This window comes from Callithrix jacchus, chromosome 4 (genome assembly GCF_049354715.1).
Source record: "Callithrix jacchus isolate 240 chromosome 4, calJac240_pri, whole genome shotgun sequence".
NCBI lineage: Eukaryota > Metazoa > Chordata > Mammalia > Primates > Cebidae > Callithrix > Callithrix jacchus.
This window is the reverse complement of record NC_133505.1, coordinates 74629506-74650322: the sequence shown is the minus strand read 5'-3', so window position 1 is coordinate 74650322 and position 20817 is coordinate 74629506. Positions and strand designations below refer to the sequence as shown.

General features: G+C 35.2%; 1 long non-coding RNA gene across 2 annotated transcripts in view; it reads left to right on the top strand.

Annotated features, from left to right (window-relative positions):
* Positions 1-20817, top strand: part of LOC128931785 (uncharacterized) — a 285583-nt gene that overhangs the window by 6308 nt on the left and 258458 nt on the right. For both annotated transcript variants that reach the window (XR_008480709.2, XR_013534315.1), the window contains exon 3: positions 2426-2495. This is a non-coding gene — a long non-coding RNA (uncharacterized LOC128931785). The remainder of the gene's footprint in view (positions 1-2425; positions 2496-20817) is intronic.

The window sequence follows — 20817 nt, the reverse complement described above, 5'->3', positions numbered from 1 at the left end:
CTGTGCATTTAGCAACCTTAAGAGTCAGTGTTTAACTACAGTGAGAAAAGTACAAATCTAAGATTTGGAGAATGTGGATTTCGTGTCTATTTACTTGACATTATAGATGCATTTCAGCCATTGTCATAACCCTCCTCTGCCTGACTTCTTTAGCTGGGAAATGGTAGTGGATGAGTTGCCAATAGATTGTTCCCTAGAATATTATAATATAATGTCTGTGAAAGTTCTTTAAGTGCTTTGAAAAATATGTTCAATATACATTTTTTCCAAAGAAAATATGAAAACTATTTTTGCGTGTGTGTGTGTGTGTGTGTGTGTGTGTGTGAAAGCTCATCTTTCACTGTGATTTCTGAGTTACTAGCTTATTAGAATCCTTTTCTACTAGGATTTGGTTGAAGATGGAGGAAACTGAAAAGGGCATGTCAGGTAGAGAGGATTAGAATAGCAACGGGCAGGGTCTGCATCAAGGCACCAAGACTAGAAGCAGATAGAAGGAGAATTTGACTATTAGAAGAGTATATTTAGTACTAATATTGATTTTATTAGCAGCATATGATAGTTTGCAAAATGCTGAGTTTGAGGTGATTTTACATATGTGTATATACATATATTAATGTGTGATTTGTACATACATGTAGGGTGATTTTTATGTATGTGTATATATGTGCATATACACTATATATACTTATATATACACACATACATAGATTTGTGTGCACAAATGTGTACACACAAAAATACACTGAAGCTTCACAAAATGAGATCATGTATAAACAAGTACTTTATATAAAGACTAGAGCAATAGGGGGAAGATATACTTTAGAATTTCCAGTTTTGGGCTGGGCGTGGTGGTTTACGCCTATAATCTTAGCACTTTGGGAGGTTGAGGTAGGTGGATCATGAGGTCAAGAGTTCAAGACCAGGTTGGCCAACCTGGGGAAACCCCATTTCTACTAAACATACAAAAATTAGCTGGGCTCAGTGGCATGTGCCTGTAGTCCTAGCCACACAGGAGGCTGAGGCAGGACAATTGCTTGAACCAGGGAGGCAGAGGTTGCAGTGGGCTGAGATGGTGCTACTGCACTCCAGCCTGGGCAACAGAGCAAGAATCTGTCTCAAAAAAAGAACTTCCAGTTTTGAAAGATTAATCTAGCAATGTTCACCTTTACATTTATAAAATTGTATTCATAGATTCAGAACCTTAGGAAAACACTAAAATATAGGATTATGATGTAAAATTCAAGTAGGATAACTGGGGCACATTGTCTAAAAAACTCATTATAAAATCTTACTCATTTTTCCAGGCTCAGTTTCTTTTTCTCTGAAGTGTTTTTGACCTCCCACTTTCCCCTTTTGATGCCACCTGCACAAAATTTATTCATTACACTAAAATAAAACTTGTCATTTTGCTTGCTTGCTTGCTTGCTTGCTTTCTCACACAAATACTTTTGAGGTTTGGTGCTGAGGCCACAGCAGTGAGTAAATATAACAGACACTGGCAAGAACTGGATTTTCATCTATCCTCAACTCCAGGCAGAGTGTCTGGTGCTTACAGCACTCAACAAACATATTTGGTTCCACTGAATTCCTTGTGAATGTGTGGAATGTTTACTTGGGCCTGTCTTCATGTCAAGTTCTCACTTCTGCCTGAAGTCACTTGCAATGGCTTTACCTCCCTCATTTCTTGTATCGAAGGGTTGATTGATCAGGATCCCTAGCACAGGCCTGACCAGAGCCAGTGTCCATAACTATTCACTGAATCAGTGAATGACATCTCCAGATTCTGCTGCTATGCAGTGTTTAGGAACTTAGCCTCTTGTATTAGTCTGTTTTCCACTACTGTAAAGAACTACCTGAGATTTGGGTAATTAATAAAGAAAAGACATTTAATTGACTCTTTATTCCACATGGCTGGGAAGGGCTCAGGAAACTTACAATCATAGTGGAAGGCAAAGGAGAAGCAAGCATCTTCTTGGCAAGGTGGCAAGAGAGAGTGAGTGAGCCGGGGAAGTGCCACACTTCTAAACCACCAGACCTTGTGAGAACTCACTCTTTAACACGAAGGGCATGGAACAAATCCACTCCTGTGATCCAATCACCTCCCACCAGGTCCCTCCCCTGACATGTGGGGATTACAGTTTGGCATGAGATTTGGGTGTGGACACAGAGTCAAATCATACCAGCTCCGTAGACATATTTGGATTTAAACCCTACCCTGACCTCTTACTAGCTTTGTGGTTACAGGCAAATTCCTTAATCTCTTTAATCCTTATCTGTAATGTGGAGATAATAGGATCTACTTATATGGTTGTTTGAAGACAAAATGAGATAATGCATGTGATGTATAGTATTTCTATGGTGTATTTCATTTTTTACTTTATGACCTGTAATTACAAGGACCACTTCTATTCATGTTTACCTTCAGAACCCAGCTCAGTGCACCTTGGTTTGGCAGAGAGCAGCTTAGTGTTGGATAAATGACAAGATCATAACAGGTAACTGGAATTTTCTAATGGTCCTTCCTGCCTATTCATATTCTTCCTGCTACACGTCTCTTAACCTTTCGAAACTTCTCAGTATTCTAAATCTCTTGTGAATAATGTCCAAGAAATACAAACAAACCCTTTTAATGAGAATCAAAAGAATGTTTGTTGCAGACCATATACCATGCATTCTAATTATTTAAAGTTGGAAGGCTTAGATAACTGAATCATTGGAAGGGCTGGAGAAACAGACTGTGCTGAGGATCCAGGAAACATCTCCAAAACCACACCACAGAACTGACCTGGAAAGGGAGCAGTTTCTACTGCTAGATCAAGAAGCCATCATTGGTACCAACCAGAGCACCATATTACCATTGCTGCCACTGGCCCAAGCTACACTGCTTCTCCTTCCACCCACACCAGCAAAAAGGAGTCCCTGTGCTTTCTCATCTCCTCATTTAACTACCTCTAAAACAAAGCCTCATGCAGGTGTACTGACTGTGCAATCTGTCACATGCCTGCACCATTGCAGTAAATTTGTGTTTTTGGATTCCATGTTGGGAAGGAAGTTTGGAGCATTTTAGAGCTGGAAGAAAGTCAGTTTGCTGGAGTAGAGGGAGTAGGGGAGTGAGGCAGCCATGATATGCAGAAGAAATGGTTTACATGCAGGGATTTTGCTGCTCTGTGTGAAACATTAGGATGAATATTAAATCTTTCAAAGAAAACTCAAGGAAAACAATAAACTGATGATTTATGTACCTCTCAATTCATATGCAGAAATCTAACCTCCAAGGTGTTGGTGTTGGGAGGTGCAGACTTTGGGAAATGATTAGGTTATGAGGGGGAGCCCTCATGATGATAGCCATTATAACCCAGTCCTTAGAGAGCTAGCTAGCTCGTCCCTTCTACCATATGTGAGGACACAACTAGAAGGCACCATCTATGAACCAGGAGGTGGGCTTTCACTAGACAGCTAATCTGTTGAAGCCTTGATCTTGTTCTTTCCAGGATGGAGTACAGGGAGAAATAAATTTCTGGTTTTTTTGTAAGCCACCTAGATAGTGGCAGTTTGTTATAGTAGTCTAAATGGACCAAGGAATGAAGGAAGTGAGGGAGGAAAGGAGAGAGAGAAGGAGAAAGAGAAATGAAAGGAAAGAAAAGAAAGAAGGAAAGAGGGAGGAAGAGAAAGAAAAAGAAAGAATATATATAGAGAGAGGTGGTAGAAGGAAGAGGTAAGGAGGGAGGAAAGGCTACACTGAGAAGCAGATTTGAGAACTGTTTTCTGAAACTTCAGATAGCTCCCATGAATTGTTTTTGTGTGTGTGTGTGTGGGAGTAGGGGGAGTAAGGAAAGGTGTAGGCAGTTATTTAAGTAAAACAATTTCAGATGCTATGAAGGTCTTTCTTCCCATCCAACCAAAATGAAAAATAAAAAATAAAAACCCAACTAAAGTAACAACCATCACAATAAAATCACCTCCCCACTAGTTAACACATCTATGTGTTTCAACTCCATCTATGTCCCTGAAAAGGAAATGATCTCATTTTTAAAAATATGGCTGCATAGTATTCCATGGTGTATATTTACATTTTCTTTATACAGTCTGTCACTGATGGACATTAAGTTTGATTTAATGTTTTTCCTATTGTCAGTAGTATTACAATGAACATATGTGTGCATGTGTCTTTATAATATAATGATTTGTATTCCTTTGGGCATATATACCCAGTAATGGGATAACTGGGTCAAATGGTATTTGTCTTTGGGTCTTTGAGGAATCACCATGTTGTCTTCTGGCTAGCCATATGCAGAATATCAAAACTGGATCCCTTTCTTACACCATATACAAAAATTAACTCAAGATATATTAAATATAAAACCCACAACTATAAAGACCCTGGAAGACAACCTGGGCAATACCATTCAGGACATAGACACAGACAAAGATTTCGTGATGAACATGCCAAAAGCAATTGCAAAAAAGCAAAAATTGACAAATGGAATCTAATTAAACTAAAACATTTCTGCACAGCAAAAGAAACTATCGACAGAGTGAGCAGACACCCTACAGAACGAGAGAAAATTTTTGCTCCCCCTTGAATTTTACTTTGGTTTCAAGGGCTTACTGTTCGGATATCCCATAAGGATAGGGAAGGGGGATTGCTTGATTTTTAAATGAGTGTATTTAGGAGCAGAAAATGAGTCTTCTATATATGGAGAACATTTCTGGACTCAAATCATAGAGGAAACATGTTTGCATCTATTGATTTATTTGAATAAGTAAGGGTCACATGGATTTTCTCTTGGGTATTTCTTGCCAGGGCACCTGCTTTAGAAACTGAGTAAACATTTCATGTTCCTGCCTTAGGCCAGGTCACTGTGACTGTTAGTTACCAATGAGAGAATTTTCAAACAGCCTAAAATCCAAGTCTGTCTCACCTCAGATAAAAAAATCTCTAAATTTCTTTCTCTGAGGGAAAAGGGTATAAACAAGCTGTGAAATTTCTTCTTTAAGATCAAACATAGGTTTTGCTTTAGGGGCCAGTTCAGTACTCCTCAGAATTTACTGAATTCTTTAAAATGCTATTACCAGGTTGGGCATGGTGGCTCATGCCTGTAATCCTAGCACTTCAGGAGGCTGAGGTGGGTGGATCATTTGATGTCAGGAGTTTGAGACCAGCCTGGCCAACATGGTGAAACCCATCTCTATTAAAAATACAAAAATTAGTCAAGCATGGTGGCACGTGCCTGTAATCCCAGCCACTCGGGAGGTGAGAGGCAGGAGAATTGCTTGTGCCTGGGAGGCAGAGGTTGTGGTGAGCCAAGATAGTGCCACTACACTTCAGTCTGGGAGACTCAAAATAATAACGCTATTACCAATAGACAATTTTACTTTACAATAAAATTGAAAGTGGCTAATGAAATTCTCAAATGCAAAATTTAATCACTTTCATAATTAAAAATGTTGTATGAACATTAGAAGATGTATGAAAGCACAAAGATAAAAATTACCTATAAATATGCTGAATATTTTAGATGTGGCTATATATGGCATTTACTGAGTCATTCTAAGTACTTGCTATATTCTGAATTTGTATCCCACTAAAATTTATGTGTCGAAACCTAATACCCAAGGTTTTGATGTTTAGAGGTAGGCCTTTGGGAAGTAATTAGGTCATGAGAGCAGAGCATGTGTGAATGGGCTTAATGCCTTTCTAAAAGAGATCCAGACAGCTTTCCTGCCCCTTCTGCTATGTGAGAACACAGTGAGGAAACGGGCATCTGTGAACTAGAAGCAGAACCTCACCCAATGGCAAATCTGCAGGCACCTTGATCTTGGGCTTCTCAGTCTCCCAGACTATGAGAAATACATTTCTGTCATGTATAAACTACTCAAATGTGGAATTTTGTTATAGCAGCCTGAATGAACAAAGATAGTATTATATGTATTATCTTATTTAACTCTCATGACACTTCTATGAGCTAAGTACAATTAGTCTTTCCATTTCACATATTAAGAGAATGAGATTTAGAAAGGGTAAATGACTTGACCAAATTCATACAGAAAGTTGTGAAAACTGAATTTGAACTCAGGCAGTCTGATTTGCAATTCTGTTCTGTTAACCCCTATTGTGGTATTCACAGAGTGTACATGACCCTAAATTTCTAACAGACGCAAGAGTATGTACATGCATCTGTTAGAAATTTAGGGTCATATATACTCTATAAATACCTGCTTTTTTTCAGTTGGTTATAAATGTTTCTTGATGTCATTAAGTTTTTTTCTATGACATAATTTTGGAATATGGCATGGTTATCCATTGTACAGCATAATTTGTTTATATAAAACATTATGATTAGACATTAAATAAATTATTTTATAAATATCACTCATAAGCATGAAAGTTTCTACAGAACACATTCCTAAAAGGGAATTGCTTGGTCAGATAAGTATATTTTTTAAAACTTTAAATATATATTGGACAAATCATTCTACAAAATCATTGCAACTTTTCCTGTAAACTAGGGGTATGTGACTATTGCCCACAGGCCAAATCTGGCTCACAGCTTGTTTCTGGATATAAAGTTTTATTGGAACACAGCCAAGTCCTTTGTCTATAGACTGCTGCTTTTATGCTACAACAGCAGAATTTAGCAGTTGTAGCAGACACACATATGGCCCATAATGCTAGAAATATTTGCTATTCAGTCTTTGACAGAAAAGATTCACATTGTTCTTTCTAAATAGATTATACAAGTACAAATTTCCCTCCATTCCTATAAATCTTGGATGTAGATAGATAGATGGGTGGGAAGATATACAGATGGTCACAAATCTGATAGACTAAATTAATATTTAAATGTTGAAAAAAATTTGTTTACTAGCCATTTACATTTCTGCTTTAGTGTCCATGATCCCTTTTTAAAATGTATTTATTTGCTATATTGTTTTTTGACTGTTTATAAATTAAATAGATTTATACTTTGCTTGACACATATGTCTTTTAGTTGTCCATCAATGGTTCATGATATAAAGAAGTTTTTGATTATTTTGTAGTGATGTCTACAAATATTTCCTTTTAGGGTTCCTTCCTTCAATTACTGACAAAGTCCTGTCTTTTGTGCTTTGTGCATATTCACATACATTTTTCACCTGGCTCTTGTATAGTTTATATATTTGTTTATTCATTTACTGTCTAACTCTAATTCATCCGGAGTATATTTTGGATAAGATTGTAAAGTGAGGACCTAGTTTAAAATTTCTAGACACTTAGGCAATTATTCTAGCATAATTTATGGGACAATCTTTTTGTTGCCGATTCACAGTTCTACTGTTATACTAAATTCTGATTTAGTGTCTCTTTGTGCCTTTTCTGTGATAGTTCACTTATTCCGACTGTTCTCATGTTATTCACTAGATCTTAATCAGTATTTTAGAAAATTTAAAAATTTTATTTTTATAATACATGATAGTTGTACATATCTATAGGGCAAGTGTGAAATTTTGATACAAACATACAGTGTGTAATGACCAAATCTGGTTAAATGAGATATCACTTCAAACATTTATCACTTCTTTGTGTTGGGAACATTCCAAATCCACTCTTCTAGTTATTTTGAAATATACAATGAATTATTGTTAACTGTAGTCACATGATTATGCTACGGAATACTAGATCATATTTTTCCTTTCTTAGAATATTTTTGTATTTTAATTATTAAGCATATTTTTATATTGCTTATATAAAATTTTATATTGCTTATATAAAATATATTGCTTATATACCTGATGGCCATTTGTATAACTACCTTTGAAAAATATCTATTCAGATCCTTTACCATTCTTAAATCAGACTTTATTTTTTGCTATTTAGTTGTCGTTTAGGTTACTCATATATTCTGGTTATTAATCTCTTTTCAGCTGAATAGTTTTCACATATTTTTTCCATTCGGTGGGTTGTCTCTTTGTTGACTGTTTTCTTTGCTGTGCAGAGAGTTTTGAGCTAAATGTAATCTCATTTTTAAATTTATTTCTTTGGTTACCTGTGCTTTTGAGGACTTACTCAAAAAATCTTTGCCCGGACAAATGTCCTAAAGTGTTACCCTATTGTTTTATTCTAGTAGTTTTATAGTTTCAGGTGTTATATTTAAGTCTTTAATCCATTTGTGTTTTACTTTGTATATGGCAAGAGATAGGGATCTAGTTTTATTGTTTCTCATATGGATTTCCAGTTTTCCCGGCACAATTCATTACAGAGACTTTTTCCCAATGTGTGTTCTTCGCACCTTTGTGGAAAATGAGTTAACTGTAAAGGTGTGGCTTTCTGGGCTCTCCATACTGTTCCATTTCTATATGTGTCTATTTTTATGCTGGTACCATGCTATTTTGGTTACCATAGCTTTATAATATAAGTTATTCAGTTTTAACTGATGAAAACAATTCCTTTGTTATTTCATGTAATTTTTTTGACTTCTTTCATTCCATGCATTCTTTCAGCTCCTTGAACTTTAGAATAATTTTTACAGTCTTAAAAATCTTAATCATGTTTAAATTGAAAGTCATTTCAACAGTAATTAGCTTGAGAAAAATCGAAATATTTACCATATGGTCTTCCTATTTAGTCAGGTTCATTTCATGTTTCTGAGAAATATTTACTGTATAGATGCTGCACATATTTTCAAATGTTTATTCCTAGAGATAGCAAATTTCCTTGTGCTTAATAAACTCTCATCTCATTACATTTTCTAACTGGATATTCTTGGTATTTAAAACAAACTATTATTTTTGTAACAGCCATATATATGTATTCTGTTAATACTTTAAAATTATTCCTCAGTTGAATCATTTGAGTTTTCACATGGATGATCTTTCAAATTACTATAATTTCAGTTTAATTTTTTATTGCATCAATCAGAAATTCCAGATGGTGTCAAGTAATAGCAGTACCTATATGCATTTTATGTCTGTATTGTTCCTCACTTTAGAATAATTCCTTTAATCTTTCTCAGTAGTAGATTGGATTTTGGTTAAAATATGTTTTCTATATTATGTTAAAAAAGTATTGTCCCAGCAGGTGGCTCACGCCTGTAATCCCAGCACTTTGGGAGGCTGAGACAGGTGGATCACCAAGTTAGGAGATAGAGACCATCCTGGTCAACACAGTAAAACCCCATTTCTACTAAACAAACAAAAAATTAGCCAGGCATGGTGGCATGCACCTGTAGTCCCAGCAACTTGGGAGGCTGAGGCAGGAGAATTGCTTGAACCCGTGAGGCAGAGGTTGCAGTGAGCTGAGATTGCACCACTGAACCCCAGCCTGGGCAACAAATCGAGACTCCATCTCAAAAAAAAAAGTATTTTGTCATTTTATTAGGGATTTTGTTATTAAAATCGGGAATATTTGTTGAAAATTAGCAGATACTTTATTGATAATCTGAGGTGGGGTTTTTTTGTCTATTAATAGTATGTATTTTATTAATCTCTACTTTAAGCCATTTTTGCCTTCCCAAAACAAACCCTACTTGCCATTGAATATCATTCAAAATAGGACTGAATTAGGTTTAATAGTATTTTATGATTATTTATAAATATATTTATGGTAAAAAATAAACTGTAGCTTCATTTTTATTTTATATTTTATAGGTGTTATTACTTAGTTTATGCCAGCATGGTAAGATAAACTAAAAAAACTGCATGCTTAAAAAAAAATCCAACATTTTGGAATAGTTTATTTATAGAGCATGAGAGTTACTCTAATGTGTAATAAAACTTACTAATGAATTCTATGGATCTAGTTTCTTTTTAGGATAATCTGTGAAGTTTTAATGTTTTCTCTGGTTATTGGATTATGCCAGCTTTTTTTTTTTTTAAAGTTTTAATGGATTTTCAAAGTATGCCTAATCAGAATGTAATGAACTGTCTTAGGCACACAAGTTGAAGAAGAGAGAACCTGGTAGGCACATTATTTTTCTCTTAATCTGGTTTTTCAGTACCATCTTCCTATTCACAACAGTCCCTGGCACCTGCCAATCCAGTCCTCTACTTTACCTTCTCCAGTGGGGAAACCTCTAGTTTACTGCTGGGTGAGAGAAAAGCAATTGGTTGGCTGCAATTAGGGAAGGAAACTGGGTTTTTTTTTTTTTTTTTAAATAGTCTTACAACCAATTCTTTTGCTTTAGTCTTGTCATCAGAGGTGTGTGTGTATAAAATATGTTATAAGCACTATCTTTTAGGTACTCTGGAACATTGAACATGAAGCCAGTATAATAGAAGTAACTTAAAATAGTCTTTACAAATTAGGTATTCCCTGATATAAAATGGAAACCTTTATTATGAACTATGAACCATTCTTCTAAAATGCTGTCTATTGAGTTATTTATTTCAAAATTTGCTAAATTAGAGAACTGATACTTAGTAAAATCTGATTATGGTGTCAACATGAAAGAATAGACAAAATCAAATCAGGAAACAACATGTGTAACATTTATTAATTATAAGAAGAACCAAAAGTAACATTTAGAAATGATTTGCATTTATTTCCTCTGCCTTTAAAAAAAACACTTCTTGTCTGTCTCATATTTTCTTTCTGACCCCAGTGTCTGGTAATTTTTGTGTTTTATAACACACTGTCCCTTCAGCCATCACTGTGGTTTTCAGGTTTATGAAGCTGGGGCTGAGAAAAAGTGAGAGGGAAGTCTTGAAGTAATGACACAGCCTCGCTACCCACCACATTTAGGAATCCAGCTCTTTGATGATCATCTTTCATGCTGTAATTAGGTTTAGAAGAATCTGATTGTCACCTGTGAATGCCAAATATGCTTCCATACCACGTTTCACATTTTATCCGTAGAGACAGTGCATCCAGGAAACAACCAGTTTTAAGAATGTGCAAATTCACACCACTGAACTGCTGAGAAATTCTTTAGCTCTAACTCAGTAATTGTCAGAGTGAGCTATATTTGCTTTCCCTGACTGACATGTAACAGGAGTTCAAGAAGTCACTTATTTCTCAATTTCATTATTACAAATGTGACTAAAAATAGAAGTAGAATTCTGGGTTTTCACTTGGCAGCTGAAGAAATCACAGTGAGGAGTACCTGCCACATAGTGCAAGGTTAATCAGCTTGGAGATTTCAGCTGGCCTTTCTTGGATTATTGAGGGCCTCCAGACAGCCAGGGAAGGTTATATTATCCCCTGAGCACAAAAGCCAGTGAGGAAATGCTTTCCCTCAGCTAAAAGACTCACCAGCCAATGTGGGTGTCCTGGGTAATTTCATTAAGAAAGGCCAGTCTTCTGCATAATTTCAGTTCAGTCACCGTCTCCAAAATACCTCTTCTGGCTTTGACATTTCCTGGGATTGATTTGAAAGAGTGGAGGCATAATCAAGGAAATGAAATATTTCTACTTCTTTACCAACTTTAGGACTGTGGGGGGAATAAATGCCAAGGCTAAAACCTTGCAGAAAGGTGGAATGTTCGCAGAAAGAGGTAGTTGCCACTTGATGAGAACAAGACGGAGATACTAAGGAGAATGCCATGTAACCACAGATGTCACAAAATTGAGCGCAACATTAGGAACGTCATGGGTGTTAGCACATAACTTCGGCATTGAGTCTAGATTTATTTCGTGGCATGCAACGTGGCCAGAATTTAGTCTACGGTCTAGGTGAATGTGTATGGAAGCAGCTGGATCTTGCAAGATTACTCTTTTTGATTTTATGAGTCTTACTATGTTGACAGCTTGTATCAGGCAACCAGACTGCAGCCTAAGTAATGGTGGGAGAAAGGAACTAGTGTAATGAAGCTGAAAAGGACACAGGAAAGCAAGAATTGCTTCTGAAATAAATGAGTGTTTTTCACAGCACTTACATTGAATTCTAGCTGCTGGATGATAAAGTAAAGGAACATTTAAAATGTTGTTTTTCCTCCCTCCTTTCCTTTCTCTCTCCTTCCTTTCCTTTCTCTCTCCCTCCTTTCCTTCTTCCTTCCCTTCCTTTCTTGCATTGTTTCTTCCCTCCCCTCCCTCCCTCCTTTGCTTCCTTCCTTCCTTTCTTCCTTGTCAGAAAAGCCATGATTTGTACAGCTTCACTGCTAAGTGGTGATGTATGTGGGTTGATCATTTGTTTTGACATTAAATTGAGGTCATGTTGGTTTCATTTTGCTGATAAAAGATGTGTCTGCGAGCGTCATATTCCATTCTTTCTACCCTGTCCCTTCCAAAGGCATAATGGTCTTCTACTTTCTTTACGCTTCACCTCCTCTTCAGGCTTTTTCACTTTACTTATTAACTGTAACACTGTGCTCTAAATCACTCTCTCTAGAGCAGTGTTTTTCAAACTGCAGGTCCTGACTTATTAGTGGTTCTTGCAATCAATTTAGCGGGTTGCAACCAGCGTTAAAAAAAGAAGTAGAAGAGAACATATATTAGAATGCAATGCACATAGGAATGAGTCTTGTTTTAATGAAATTGGTTTAGTAAAACTTATGTATGTATATTCTGAATATGCAAAATATATTAATGTGAGACAAAAGAAAAATTGAAAAACACTGCTAAGGAATGGTAGAGATTCATTGGTAGCCACTGTAAGACTCCTCAGTGGCAGTGGCTATAGTGCCCCACAGATACTTTTTCTGGATGACCTGAGGTGGTATCTTATTCAGACCTTCTGTTTCTTGCTCCTCTTGGAATTGCATTAGTTTTGGTCCATTTTCCAAGCCTTGTCCCTAGATATATATATATATATTTTTGAAATGGTGTCTTGCTGTGTTGCCAGCTGGAGTGCAGTGGCATGATCTTGGCTCACTGCAACCTCAGACTCCTTGGTTCAAGTGATTCTTGTGCCTCAGCCTCCCAAGTAGCTGCGATTACTGGTATGTGCCACCACACCCACCTAATTTTTGTATTTTTAGAAGAGGCAGGGTTTCACCATGTTGGCCAGAATGGTCTCCGTCTCCTGACCTCTGAATTTACCTGCCTCGACCTCCCCAAGTGCTGGGATTAGAGGCATGAGTCACTGTGCCTGGAAGCCCCTAGGCATTTTTATCAGCTCCCAATATCCTTCCAGTAATTGTTTTGCTGCCCAAGTGAACCATAGTTGAATGATTATAGTTTGCAAAGGTCTCTGAAATGTGCTCTGATACAGAGAAGTTAAGTGTTAATCTGCCTAATACTGATGTTGCAAGAGTTCTGAAACAGGAAAGGTCATAAACTGATGCCACAAATCTATAATGAATGTAGTTTACTCCTTTTCAGTTCTTTTCCTTAGAAAAGACAAAGCCAAGTTGAGTTCACTAATTAGGGTCAAACAGATCCTCAAATGAAAGCAATATTCTGAATATTGGTAATGTCATTTAGAATTTTAATGAAATTTAATATGCCACATCACCCTTAATTACTGTTCACCAAGAGCCTACTGTTATGCTTGGCAATTAGAGTTAGAAAGGACTGTAATAGGTAAAATCACCAGATGAAATGGTTTCTAGTATGACAATGTGCTTCTGTGCTATTTCAACCAATATATTAAATAATAAGAGGGTTTAAGATCTAAGCAGAGTTCTAGGCTAAAAGTGTCATATATATATATATGGGTTTGTTTATGAGAGTGCAAGATGGAAAGCAATCTAAATATTCATCAATAGGGAATTTAAACAATTAATTGGATACCTTTATAATTGACCATTATGCAACAAAAAAGATTTTTCCTATGTACTGACATGAAACAATCTCTGAGATAAATTGAGAACAGCAAGGTATAGAATGATGCATTTAGTGAGCCTCATTTGGTTTTAAAAAAAAGGGAGAGAGAAGCATGTATTTATTTGCTTATGCGTGGAAATGTCTCTGAAATGATTCACAAGAAACTGATGGCTTTGTCAAAGAAAACATGCTAGGGGACAGGAGAGGCTATCTTTTTCTATTACCTGTTGAATATTTAAAATTATATATTAAAAAAGTAAATTAAAAATGAAAGGCAACTTTTAACATGATGATCTGTAATCCTGAGTATCCACTGTTATTCACTTATTTTTAGCTCAGTTTACTTTTCCTTTTCTTTTTTTTTTTAACCTGAGCCTTAACATGATGAGAATTATAATCCAAAACTCTCCATTTGGAATAATGTGGAATTGAAGTGGAATAATTAGCTTTGATGATTACTGAACTACTAGAGACCCTACCGCTTGTTACTTTCCAGGGTGAAATTTGGCCCTTGTTACTTGGACCAAGTATATTTTGGCATATTGTGAGGTGACAGCAACATCTGTTTTATTATTTGGCATAGAATATGACCATTTGTTAGTGTTTGTACAAATAGTGTGCATTTAAAACATAAAATGTGCACAAGTAAAAAATCCCCAGTAATGAGGACTAAGTTGTTGACGTCATTTGTTGGTGTTTCTGAAATAGACCATTTTGTGACATCCAGGATATCATTTGGGAATGCAAAATTGTTGCTACTACTGTCCATTTCTTGTCACAGACATTGCTATGAATATATGTGTTGAAAATAATTGTGTTTCATATTTATGAAAAAAATTAAAAATTCTGGTGCAATATACTTACTTTTTAAAGGCACTGTAACCTACAGCTAGGCAAATAACACTTGAACTATCAACTTTTCAAGAATTTAAGAGAAAAGAAAATACATAACTTTTAGTGAGATGCTTATATATGCACTAGATGAATAATTAAAATGCCTATGCTTCCCATAATTTCTGTTTCCATTTTTTAAAACTTTTCTAGTACCGAGTTATAATAAATACATGGCTGTCTATTTATTGAGCTCTCATTTAGATAATATTAGCATATTTGTTCTATAGAAATAAATATCCTATTCATTCACAGCGTATATGAAGAGCTTGAGCTAAAGTGTTCTAAATGGGTGCATTAATCTATATTCTGCAGTTTTATTAGTAGAGGTATAAGATAAAACCAGTTTAAACTTTCAGTTTCAACCTTATAACATCTAATTCATTGTATGCATTTTAAAGAAGTGCCATATTTTCCATTGATACAACTTGCATGCCATCTGTTTGATGAGGGGATATTTGAAGTCATGCCAATTGGCAGCAATGGTTATTGTTGAAGCTGAAATTTGGCACTTAACACCCTCCTCTTCTCCACCTCTTCCATTTATACATGAATCCGCAAATAAATGTACCTGAGCTATAGTGGAGAGGGTTAAATGGTTCAACCAACCGGGTTTTCTCCCTTCCATCCCCTTTCCTTTTTCTGCCACCATCTTCTTCCACTCCATCTCTCCTCTCTCAATTCCTCTCTCTCTCTCTCTCTCCCTCTCTCACTTGTATATAGTGATTATTAGACTCTGAGGTAAAGATAATTACCCCTCTCAACAGTGCCTATACATTTCAGAATAGAAGATGTATTATTATGGGATGAGACTTGAGAAGAAAGCAATAGGAGACATAAAGCACTAATATTAGGATTAATGAAAATTCTCAGTTGAAGGAAACTGGTGACTAGAAAAATGAGGGAGGAAAAGGGAGGAGAGGGGCCATTTGTAGAGTAACAGATGTCTTAAAACTGAAATGGATCTTGGAATTGGCAAGAATTTATAAAAGCTTCAGAGTTAACCTCTCCTACCAAAGTGACATTATCTTTTCTTCTCTAGCAGTGGGTGGACTCCAGTTAACTTCAGCAGTAATAGCACTTTGGGCCTACAATTTGATGAGAAATCAGGTTTAATTAAGAATACAGATATTAACTTTTAAATAGAAACATCTTTAGATTTTATATAGCTATACAATTGTTTTAAAGCAAACAACTACATTTTTAATTAGATATTGCTAATGTTATAGCTTCAATTTCTTCTTGATATGACTAGTGGTACTTTTGTGAGTTCAGAACTTTTTATTATTTATTTATTTATTTTGAGACAGAGTTTTGCTCTTATTGCCCGGTCTGGAGTGCAGTGGTGTGATGTTGGCTCGCCACAACCTCTGCCTCCTGGGTTCAAGCGATTCTCTTGTCTCAGCTTCCTGAGTAGTTGGGATTATAGGCATGTGCTACCATGCCTGGCTAATTTTGTGTTTTTAGTAGAGATGGTGTTTCACCATGTTGGTCAGGCAGGTCTTGAGCTTTAGATCTCAGGTGATCTGCTCACCTTAGCCTCCCAAAGTGCTGAGATTACAGGAGTGAGGCACTGTGCCCTGCTCAAGTTCAAAATTCTTTAGGTGGTTACTGCTACTTGCTTTCTACCTTCCTGATAAACTGTGCTATATAGGATAAAACAATATTTAAATGCAATAACAGATTTAGTCCTTTCCCACTAAAAGATTTACATATGTTTTTCCGTTTGCACTCTGAAAACATGAACTCTCATATGCATAACATTGAACTATTTCACTAGCAAAAAGTCGTAAAAATATGCTCTGCACTAATTAGGTATAATGACCTATCTAGAAAGGAGACTCAGAAGAATCCTATACCAATGCATCAATTACATGAGTAAAGCAGAGTTTTCCTCAATTTTGCTTTTGGTAATGACATACTGTTATTGCTGTATTACATATTTGTGTAGAGATACACATCAATATCTAAAAATAAATACGACTTGGAGTAAAATAAATTTTTAGTTTAGATCTCACATAACTACTTACTGGCTTTTTGATCTTGGGCAATCTACTGATTGTCAGTTTTCATCTTTAAATTGGGAAAATGATTATATATGTATCAAAGATATAATTGAGTTATGTGTGCTTTATATTTTTCTCCCATGGTCAGTACATTTCCTTTGCTGGTTTTCGTTTAACATCTTAATGTTTTACTTACTGATTTGCAATTGCGTTTTGTAAGCAATGCTAGTAACTCCTTTTTTTATTTGTTGTGGATGATTATTCAAAACTCATGGTCTTGCATTTTGCTTATATTTTAAAAGTGGACATAGAATTTTCATGTTGACAAAATTGCTCCATCCTCCCTAGATTATTTCCTCCATTGTACCTTATGTGAAGAAAGTTCTTCCCTAACCAGCGATCAGGTCCTCCCAGATAAACACACAGTCATACACACCCCCCCCCCACACACACGGACACACATGCAGGCAGACACGTATTTATTTTTATTTTTATTCTTCAGTTTTACATCTCTTTGTCATATATTTAGCATATGATGTCAGATAACATCTTAAGTAAATGTTATTCCAAATAATAAGCTTACACTTTTCTCAATGGCATTAATGAATAATCCCTTTACTTTTGTGTGTTTTTGATATCAAGTATTATTTTGCTCAGACTAAATCTTAAGTGATTTTTTTCCTGTTGCACTGATCGCTCTGCTCTTCTGTCAGTTCTTCACTGTTTATATTTATAGCCAATTTCACCATTTGGTAGGGTCAATCATTTTTCTTCAGTCATTATCACAATTTTGAACATTTTATCCTTTTGTTTTTTCACATACACTTTGGAATTTATGAGATACTTTGAATAATTTTTATTTGCATGTTTTAAAAAAGTGGTACATGTACATGGTGAAAAGGCAAAAAAAAAAAAGAGTAGAAAGTAAATATTTCTCCCAACCCTGATCCCCAGTTTTCCTTTCCCAAAGGTGTACTACTTGGTTAAAAATGCTGGCTCTTGAAACAGAATGAGTGGATTCAAATTACAGCTTGCAATTGCTATCTGTGAAACCCTAGGCAAATTACTTAAGTGTCTATGCCTCAGTTTCCCCATCTGGAAGATGGGGATAGTAATTATACCTAACAGATGAATTGTTTCAACAATAAACTAAGTAAACCACTTAAAACAATGCCTGGCCCATTGTAAGTGTGCTGTAAAACTTAGCTATTGCTTTAACTAGAAAAATTTCTTGTAAATATTTCTAGAGATAGTCTATGCAGACAAAAGCACATGTGCTTTATGTGAACAAATGGAAGCACAATGTGTATATTCTTCTGTACCACTTGAAAAACATTAATGATATAGCTCATTCTATATCAGTATAGATCAACCTTTCTTATTTTTTCAAATTCATGATATTGGATGGATATATTATGGTTTATTTTAAAAGTCTTCCTAATTAATATTTAGGTTGTTTCCAGTATTTTACTAGTACAAACAATGTTGTGATGAATAATTTTGTCTTTATGTACCTGCGTATTTGTTGATCAATTCCTAGAAGAATTGCTAAATCAAAGCATTTTTCACTTCACCTCCCTAGATATTGCAGCATCTTGTCCAACCATCAATGATGTGAAATAGATTCTGCATCAACACACTATTAATAGCACAAAAGATTGTTAAACTCTGTCTTTGAGAGTCTAAGATGGGAATAATGGTGTTTCATGATTTTAATGTGCATTTAATTAACTATGAGCAAGGTCAATTTCTTTTGACGTGCTTTACAAATTGTACTTTTTTATTTGAAGAGTCAACAAATGTCTTTTTCCTATTTTTAATTGGGGTTTGGTCTTTTTCATGTTGATTTGTAAGAGCTTTTTGGATATTAAGAATATTGGGTGTTTGAGACATGTGTGGTAAATATATGTTCTCCAGTTCTTCATTTGTCTATCTTCTATAAATTTTTTTGTGTGATCTAGACATGTAAAGTTGCTATGTGGTTAATTTATTCTGGATTTTGTTACTGGCTTCTGATTTCTTTTTTAAATCATGGACTTGAGATTGGGTCACATCTGTTGTTCTCTGGATCGTTTGTGTGATATTGAAGAATGTGCTTAAGGAAATCAAGGGTTAGAAGAAAGATGTTCAAGTTCTGATTGTGATTCATCTCAATATAATAGATTTGAAGGCAACTAACCAGGAGATTAAAGTAATAGAGTCAGAGGAAGGCAATCATTGTCACATCTGTCAAGGAAGTGAACTTAGAGCTTTTCTCTCTAGACCAAGGATGCTTGCTGGTGGCCTGCCCAAGCCATAGGCCATTAGATATAACCTCCCTTTTTGGTCTTCATCATTAGAATTTATTTCTAAGTTTGCTGTGGCATCTCAGGGACTTTCAGTAAAATGTGAAAATGTCTTTTTGGAGTGTGTGTACTGAAAATATTTGTATTTCTTATCATTGTAGATATAGGAAAAAAATAGATAATGTCTCTCACTTTGCTTATTAAAAAAACTGTCTTTTTAGTGCATTGGTACTATTAGTGTTCATGAAACTACTTGTGATGTTTATTGCTCACTTTACTGAAGAGAATATTGGAAAAGAAAATACAGAGCACTTGGATGGGTTTTCTGCAGTACTGAGCAAGTATATCAAAGAAGATAGATTTATATTTTTTTATACAGGAATAAAGGCTTATTTCCCTTTTCTACCCCAGTAGACCTGATGTGCGAACTAAGCGTTTTTGTTTTGTTTTGTTTTTTAATCCATGGAAACTCTGTTCTTGGAACTGCTTCATTGAGCTATGAGCAAGTTTTTTCCTTGCTCAAATGTTCTTATATTTCTGTCCCCAACTCCTTTGTTCTTTACTCCAATGTTTTACAAAAAAAAAAAAACAAAAACCCATTCAACTTAATAAAAGTTAAACTCTTTTAAAATAATCTTAGGAAATTAAAAATCAGGAAAAGCTCCAAAAATAAAATAAATACATTATTAGCTAATTTCCCCTGGTACTATCTAAACATTTGTATAGTGTAACTTCATATGGTCTTTGATGACTTAATTAACCAGTCTCTTTATTTAATTATTTACATTGTTTTCAAGATTTTGGTTTTATAATCAATATTGGAGATGTTTTTATATATAAGATGTGTGTACATACAATTTTCCCGCACTTGATGGCTAATTTTCTTCAGGCAAATTACTAAAAGAATTTTGGATTGAAGAATAGGCATTTGATATCTATTCATATAGTGCTCTCCATAACTTAAGGAAACTGATACCAACAACAGACGACATCCTCTTTCCTAGAGCCCTTGTTAACACTGAGCATTCACATTTAAAGATCTCTACCAATTTGTAGATGAGATATAGGATCCCATTGGTGGTGTAATTTGCATTTATTGGTTATTAGTGAGGCTAAAATTTTTTGCTTATTCTTTTAGAAATGTGCACTTAAATCATTAAAAATTTTGTGCTTTTTTTATTGATTTATAAGAGCTCATTGTGTATAAAGGGTATTTATCATTTAAATGTCATGTAGTGCACTGAATATTCAATAATCCAAATGTACTTCTGAATTTTGTATATATGTGTATGTACTGAGTATTCCATATTCAGTATATTGAATACTGAATACAAAAGAATATTGAATACTGAATAGTCAATAATCCAAACATTCTTCTGAATTTTGCTTATATATATGTATATACTGACACATGTATATAGTACTTGATGTTTACATATATATGTACACACATCATTTTACTTACATGTCAATGCTTTATTCATATATTATTTTATTTGAGATTTTAGATAATATAGTTAAAAAGGACAGTAAATGACTGTGGTGTGTGTGTGTGTGTGTGTGTGACTGTGGTGTGTGTGTGTCTGTGCTCACTGCAACCTCTGCCTCCTGGGTTCAAGTGATTCTTGTGCCTCAGCCTCCCAAGTAGCTGGGATTATAGATACCTGCCACCATACCCGGCTAATTTTCGTATTTTAGTAGAGAAGAGTTTTACCATGTTGCCCAGCATGGTCTCAATCTCCTGAGTTCAGGCAATCTGCCTGCATCAGCCTCCCAAAGCGCTAAGATTACAGGCATGAGCTACCATGCCTGGCTGTGGTATACTTTTTGAAATACATTTTTAAAATAGTATCATTGCAAATCTCTTTGTTATATTTTTAAGGTAAGCTTTGAATGTGCTATTAAACTTATAATAAATATTAAGGATATTTTATCTCCATAATGTTGCTTCAGA